Source organism: Muscardinus avellanarius, assembly GCF_963383645.1.
Source record: "Muscardinus avellanarius genome assembly, chromosome: 16".
Taxonomy (NCBI): Eukaryota; Metazoa; Chordata; class Mammalia; order Rodentia; family Gliridae; genus Muscardinus; species Muscardinus avellanarius.
Window position 1 is genome coordinate 3,661,064 of NC_137802.1, and position 8,418 is coordinate 3,669,481.

The following is an 8,418-nucleotide window of genomic DNA, read 5'->3' on the forward strand; positions in this document are numbered from 1 at the left end:
TGCGTGTATGTTTTTTATCACTTTGAACCTCACTATGATGTATAACTATAGGATACCAATAAAAGTATAAAAATATAATTAATAAAGGTTAAATGTTGTTGAGAAGGCTTAAGGAATTAATATCGTAAAATATAATTAATAAAGGTTAAATGTTGTTGAGAAGGCTTAAGGAAATAATATCGTAAAATTCAATCCAGATCTTTTTCAACTATCTAAATGTTTCTTAAAGTGTCAAACATGTATCACAATTGATTCAAAATAATTATTTTAATTGTTAGAAATTTTAATAATTTAAAAGTTATGTAATTTGGGCATGTGAATGCTGTTTTCTATCTATGGTAATAGTCAGAGTTTCTTTTTTAAATGTCTTAATGTTCTAAAAAAATTAAAAAATTAAAAAGAACAAAATAAAGAATAAAAAATAGGGGTGTAGCTCGGAGGTAGAATGCCCCTGGGTTCTATCACCAGTATCAAAAAAAAAAGAAAAAACCTTAAAAAAATAAAAGGTACAGTAGACAGTATATGCATGCAATCCCAATTCTTAGGAGGCTGAGAAACGAGGAGCACAGGTTCACAGCCAGCCTCAGCAATTTAGTGAGACTCGAAACAAAGTTTAGCCGAGCGTGGTGGCGCACGCTTGTAATCTCCACCCTTGGGAGGCTGAGACAGGAGGATCAGGCAGGTTCGAAGCCAGTCTCAGCTACTTAGTGAGGCTCTCAGCAACTCAGTGAGACCCTGTTTCCAAATAAAATATAAAATGGGTCTGGGAGTATAGCCCAGAGGTAGAAAGCCTCTGAGTTCCACCCCCAGTACCACCAAAAAAAAGAACAAAAAATACGGCTGGAAATGTAGCTCAGAGGAAGATGCCCCTGGCTTCCATCCCCAGTACTGCAAAGAAAAAAAAAAATGTAGAAGACACCACTGAAATTAAGAAACTAAAAATGTCCACATATAACATGACTACTTACTAAACTCCAAGCCCCAAGAAATCATTTGAGAAAATAAAGTGTTTTATCAAAGTAGCAGTACAGTTGACTAATATACGTCACTGTAGTGTACATCAGCAATGAACAATTGAATTTGAAATTAAAAAGCACCCCTTATATTTCAAGGACAAAAAGAAATGGCTACATATAAGTCTAAAAATGTGAATGGTGTAAATAAATTTCTAATGAAGAAAACAAAAGGATAAGTACAGCCGTGTTCCATGGTCATGGACAGGAACCTTCAATACTGTTAAAATGCTGGTTCTCTTGGGTCTGAGCTAGATTCAACACGATCCGAGTCAAACTTTAAAGAGCTGGATGAAATGGCTCATAAGAGCCAGGCGTGGTGGCGCACGCTTGTAATCCCCGCGCTTGGGAAGCTGAGACAGGAGGATCGCAGGTTCGAAGTCAGCCTCAGCTACGCAGTGAGGCTCTCAGCAACTTAGTGAGACCCTGTTTCCAAATAAAGTATAAAATAGGTCCGGGAGTATAGCCCGGAGGTAGAAGGCCTCTGGGTTCCACCCCCAGTACCACACACACACAAAAAAAAACTCCTGGGGAGGCTGAGACAAGGGGATCACAAACTCAAGGCCAGACTTAGCAAGGTGGCTAAAAATTAAATTAAAAGGAGCAGGCCACTGGGGAATGCTTGTCATCTCAGCACTTGGGAGGTGAAGACAGCAGGATCTTGAGTTCAAGACGAGTCTCAGGAAATTAGGGAGACTCTCAACAACCTATCTCAAAATAAAACTAATGCCAGGCACGGCGGGACATGCAAGTACGTGCCGTACTTGGTAGGCTGAGAGAAGATTAAAGGTTCAGAGACAGCTTCAGCAGGAGAATCTTCAGCCTAGCGAGATCCTGCTTCAAAATAAAAACAAAACGGGCTGCTGGTATAACTTGAAGGTAGAATTCCCTAGTTCAGGATCTAGCACCAAAAATATGAATAAATAAATAAATTAGGGCGGGGATAGAGCTCAGAAATAGAATGCTTTTGTGTGTGTGTGTGCAGGGGGGTCTGGGGATGGAACCCTGGGGCATTCTACCTTCCCCAGCCCTATTTTATTCTTTATTTTGAAACAGGGTCTCCCTGAGTTGCAGAGGGCCTCACTAAGTAGCTGAGGCTGTCCGCGAACCGTGATCCTCCTGTCTCAGCTTCCCCAATGCTGGGATGACAAGTGTGCGCCACCACGCCCAGCTTCACATTTCCTCTTAATACAATCGTTTTAAAATTTTGTAGGCTTTTTCTAAAACAATTGAAACCTGTGGTTGTACCAGTATTAGGAAATGGCTTAAAAATATTTGAAAATAGTTTTGGTATTGATGTATCAAAAATTGGTTTATCAAAAGTGGGGTTCAGCCGGGCGTGGTGACGCACGCTTGTAATCCCCGCGCTTGGGAGGCAGAGACAGGAGGATCGCGCAGGTTCGAAGCCAGCCGCGCGCGCTGGCTTAGGAGACCCTGTTTCCAAAATGAAAATGGAAAAAATAGGTCTGGGAGTGTAGCCCGGAGGTAGAAGGGCTTCCAGAAACCCCAGTACCACCAAAAAAAAAAAAAGTGGGGTTCAAAGAAAAGCAGTTAAGTGCCTGGTATAATGCAAAGTGCCTTCATTAAAAGTAATTAGCAAGTGGATAGAGGGGTTGAGTCCTAGAACCTTCACATTCTAAAACCAGGTTTACATAATATATGGCATCTAGCAAAGCTAAGAATTCCCCAAGAGTGTGAGAGGAGGGTGCTGACCTCTGTGAAAGGGGACCAGATGCCAGTGGACCCTGACCTTGTGGATCATTCTGATCCTAACAAGGAAATCTCGAACAAAAGACCTGCAACCTGGAGAAAGGGCAGATCTAGTTGGGTCAGAAAATTATTGGTATAAAATGTTCTGGGTCTAGCCAGGCATGGTGGCACACGCTTGTAATCCCCGCGCTTGGGAGGCAGAGACAAGAGGATTGTGCAGGTTCGAAGCCAGCCTTGCTGGCTTAAGAGACCCTGTTTCCAAATTTAAAAAAATATAAAATAGATCTGGGAGTGTAGCCTGGAGGTAGGAAGGTTTGGAGGAACCCTAGTACCACCACCACCACCAAAAAAAAAAAAAAAAAAAAATCTAAAAAAACTCATAATCTCTAACTCCACCCTAGAAGAAGCCTCAGTGAGCCCACATCCTTAATCACTGTGGCCCTGCTTCCACTCTAAGGCTCCTAAGATTCTTTAGCAAACAAAGGCTCCAATGGAAGGACAAGGTCAGACCCAACTAGCCACCAGCATCAGTAGAGAGTCTGGACCTCTATCCCAGCCCTGAGCCCCAGCCACCCCACCCCTGCTCCAGGCCCCAAGGGTATAGGAAGGGAAGCTCCCAAGGGCCTCTCACACTCTCCAGGTGGTTGGGGCACTCCCTTGAACCTATATCCTCACTTTTCCTTAATAAACTTGTCTCTGTCTCTGACTGGAGCGTGCTGAGATTCTTTTAGCCCTGGAAGCCAAGAACCCCAGGTCCTGCGGTGAGTCTCCCTTCCTCAGACCTGGGCACCCCTCAGGACTCTCCATAAAGTTACTGTGTCTGCCTGTGACGGGTCCTTTCCTCTCCAGAGCTGGAGCAGCGCTCCTCACCACTCAGAGTGATGTGGGAGAAAGGAAACTGGATGCAGCCAGCTCCACACACCCTGAAATGCACGCCCCGCCCCTGTGGTTCCTGGTCCCCACCTCTGTGGTCCCTCTGGTGGTGCAATCACTGCTCAGAGATGAAAGGATTCACAGAACACACAAAACCCAAACAAAAGGATGAGCAGTTAGGATTGTGCACACCTTATTGAAAACATGCCAAAAGGGTATGAAAAAGCTAAAATTAGATAGAAAGTAAGATGACAGAGTGGCACTCAATAAAATAGGAAAAAATTGTGTTTTACTCTGTGTGTGTGTGTTACTGAGGCTGGCTTCAAACCTGCAATCCACCCTGTCTCAGCCTTTTTAATCTGAGATGACAGGGTGCCCCAGCACAAGGAATTCTATCTCCTATTCCTATGTTTTATATAATATTAATGATGCCAAAAGAAGGTATTTTGAGCAGGGCCTGATGGTGCACGCTTATACCTGCATAAGCCCAGTATTTGAGAGGCTGAGACAGGAGGAGAGTGGGTTTGAGATCAGTCTCAGTAACCTAGACATGCCTGTATTAAAATAAAAAGGGGTGTCGGGTGTGGTGGCGCAGGCTTGTAATCCCTGCGCTTGGGAGGCGGAGACCAGAGGATCGCACAGGTTCGAAGCCAGCCTCAGCTACTTACTGAGGCTTTCAGCAACTCAATGAGACCCTGTTTCCAAATAAAATATACAATAGGTTTGGGAGTATAGCCCAGAGGTATAAGGGTTCTATCCCCAGTACCACAAAAAGGGGGGGGGGCTCTGGGCGTGGTGGCACAGGCTTGTAACCCCAGTACTTGGGAGGCTGAGACGGGAAGATGGCACAGGTTCGAAACCAGCCTCAGCTACTTAGTGAGGTTCTCAGCAACTTCGTGAGACCCTGTTTCCAAATAAAGTATAAAACAGGTCTGGGAGTATACCCCTAAGGTAGAAAAATCCCTGGGTTCTACCCCCCAGTGCCACAAAAAAAATGAAATTAAATTAATAAATAAAAAGGGGCTGGGGACCTAGCCTGTAGATAGAATGCCCCTGGGTTTAATCCCCAGTACCACTGTAATAGCAAAAGCAAAAAGGAGGCAAACTGGAAAGAAAGGAGAAAAAAATAATACTTTTAAAATTTAGAAACTTCATTATCTATACCCTACAAGGTCTGTTCTTAGAAAAAAGTCCCCAATAGGCCACACTTGTAATCACTATTGGCCATCTGGTCTGTCCCTTCTTAGGCAATATTACCCAACAGGCCTCTACTTAATGGCCTACCTCCCCACCTGAAATCCCTGCAACTTGTGATAAACTAAAGGATTCCTCCCCAAAAGTCTGGCCTTGGGTGGAACCCAGGCCTCACCCAGCACTACACCATACCAGATAAACAAGTTTCTGCTTCGGTAAACCTGCCTTCTTAGCATATTAGATGGATCACCCCCTCAACTTTCTCCCTTATAACCCCTGCCCCCAGCAAGTCTATGAGCACCTCTAGTCAGATTTCTGGACTGCGCTACTGGCCAGCTAATAAAAACTTCAATTGGCACATTCCCCTGGACCTAGATAAAACAGTACACACACACACACACACACACACACACACACACACACACACACACGAGATATTTTGAAAATATAACTGACAAAACTTTAGATATATTGACAAAATGCGGGAGATTCCTCAAATTGCTAAATTTATTTATTTATTTTACAGGTCTGGGGATGGAACTTAGGGGCATCTTACCTCCGAGCTACACCCCCAGCCCTATTTTTTATTCTTTATTTTGAAACCGGGTCTCACTGAATTGCGGAGATCCTCACGAAGTAGCTGAGGCTGTCCGCGAACCACAATCCTCCTGTCTCAGCCTCCTGAATGCTGGGATTATAAGCGTGTGCCACCAGGCCCGTCCACACTGGCCGCCGCCCGCCCCGACCCCGGTCCACACTCACCATCCCGGCTCCGGAGTCGAGCCCAGGCCCGTCCACACTGGCCGCCGCCCGTCCCGACCCCGGTCCACACTCACCATCCCGGCTCCGGAGTCGAGCCCAGGCCCGTCCACACTGGCCGCCGCCCGTCCCGACCCCGGTCCACACTCACCATCCCGGCTCCGGAGTCGAGCCCAGGCCCGTCCACACTAGCCGCCGCCCGTCCCGACCCCGGTCCACACTCACCATCCCGGCTCCGGAGTCGAGCCCAGGCCCGTCCACACTAGCCGCCGCCCGTCCCGACCCCGTCCACACTCACCATCCCGGCTCCGGAGTCGAGCCCAGGCCCGTCCACACTGGCCGCCGCCCGTCCCGACCCCGTCCACACTCACCATCCCGGCTCCGGAGTCGAGCCCAGGCCCGTCCACACCGGCCGCCGCCCGTCCCGACCCCGGTCCACACTCACCATCCCGGCTCGGCGTCTCCGTGCGCGCCGCCCAACAACCTAGCGCCTGGCAGCAGCGGAGATTACTTCCGGGACCGGAGAATCCCAGCATGCAACACGCCCCTCCTCCAGAAGACGCACCCAATTGGACACCTAGCGCAGCCCCGCCCCGCGACGCTGATTGGCTAGGGTGCTGAGGCCTGAGTGACTTCATAAAGGACCACTGAGGTTGGGGCGTGAGGTTGGAATGAGCTGACAGCCTCGCCCCTCCGGGCTCGGGCCGCCGCCTCAGGCCCAGCTCTGGACCAGCCCGCGCATCGCGGTATTCAAGCAGATGCCCTCGCCTTTCCAGAGTCTGCACAGCTGTCCTCTGGTACTCAGTGGGCTCGCCCTTTCCTTCCTTCTTTCTTTCTTTCTTTCTTTCTTTCTTTCTTTTTCTTTTTCTTTTTCTTTTCTTTTCCTGTGATACTGGGGATTGAGCCAGGGGCATTCTACCTCTGAACTACACCTCCAGCCCTATTCTGTTTTTTTTTTTTTTGGGGGGGGGGGAGGGTACTGGGGATGGAACCCAGGCGCATTCTACCTCTCATTTATACCCCCAGCCCTATTTTTTATTTTTATTTTGAAACAGTATCTCACTAGGTTGATGAGAGTCTCATTACTTGCTGAGACTGTCCTCGAATCTGTGATCCTCCTGTCGCAGCCTCTCAAGTACTGGGATTATAGGCTTACACCATCATGCCTGGCTGAAGCCTTCAGTTTTTTGTTTGTTTTGTTTTCTGTTTTGTTTTGTGTCGTTTTGGTGGTCCTGGGGGTGGAACCCAGAGGCTTTCTACCTCCAGGCTATACTCCCCCAGACCTATTTTATATATTTTATTTGGAAACAGGGTCTCACTAAGTTGCTGAAAGCCTCACTAAGTAGCTGAGGCTGGCTTTGAACCTGCGTGATCCTCCGGTCTCAGCCTCCCAAGCATGGGGATTACAAGCGTGCACCACCACGCCTGTCTAAATAAGTAATCTTTCATTAACTGCAGAATCTCACTTCACACAAGCAATGGTGTAATAATTTAGCTGTCTATGTTGTGCCCTAACACACAAAGGACCTAAATCATAAAATCTCACAAAGCACTTTCAATTATCTTAATTGTAAGCTGTGTTATGACAATTCATTTCCCCAAAGCTTTAGCCTATGCATGTCACACAGGACTAAATAAGCAGTTCACCTAGTGGGTTTTATAAACAGACTTCAACAGCCAGGCTCGGTGGCACACGCCTGTCATTCCAGTACTTGGGAGGCTGAGATAGCACCACAGGTTCAAGGCCAGCCTCAGTAACTTAGTGAGTTTTGTGTGTGTGTGTGTGTGTGTGTGTGTGTTTGTGTGTGTGTGTGTGTGTGTGTGTGTGGTACTGGGGTGGAACAAAGGGGGTTTCTACCTCCGGGCTATACTCCCAGACCTATTTTATACTTTATTTGGAAACAGGGTCTCACTAGGTTGCTGAGAGCCTCACTAAGTAGCTGAGGCTGGCTTCAAATCTATGCGATCCTCCTGTCTCAGCCTCCCAAGCGCTGGGATTACAAGCGTGCGCCACCATACCCAGCTTCATACTTTATTTGGAAACAAGAATCTCACCATGCCCAGCTAGTGAGATCCTTAATAACTTAGGAGACTCTGTTTAAAAATAAAAATGTCAGCAGGGCGTGGTGGCACACACTTGTAATCCCATCGCTTAGAAGGCTGAGACAGGAGGATCGCACGTGTTCAAAGCCAGCCTCAGCTACTTAGTGAGGCTCTCAGCAACTTAGTGAGACCCTGTTTCCAAATAAATTATAAAAATAGGGGTGGGGGTGTAGCCTGGAGGCAGAAAGCCCCTGGGTTCCATCTCCCAGTACCACAAAAAATAAAATTAAATTAAAAAAAAGTCTAGTGGCATAGCTCAAAGGGGAGAATGGCCCTGACTTCAATCCCCAGTACCAAAAACCTGGGCCATGACTACATCTTAGCCACACCTTATACACTTTTGTGGGGGGGGGGGTGCTAGGGATTGAACCCAAGGGCGTTCTATCTCTGAGCTACACCTCCAGCCCTGTTTTATTCTTTTATTTTGAAACAGGGTCTTACTAAGTTATAGAGGGCCTCACTAAGGTGCTGAGGCTGGCCTCAAACCTGGATCCTCCTGTCTCAGCCTCCCAAGTACTGGGATGACAGGCGTGCACCCCAAGGCCCAGCTCCAGCTTACACTCTTGGGGCTCCAGGTCTAAGCCTGTCAAGGTCAAAGGCCCAGCCTCCCCTCCCCTCCCAATACCAGTGCACACCCTTTAAACCCGCACATCTCACTAGTGGCCACCAGGGGGCAGTACAGGACCTGGTGAAAACGCAGTGAGTCCCACACCTCTTGAGGACTGACCCCCTGCGTCACTGAGCTTTTTTTTTTTTTTTTTTTTTT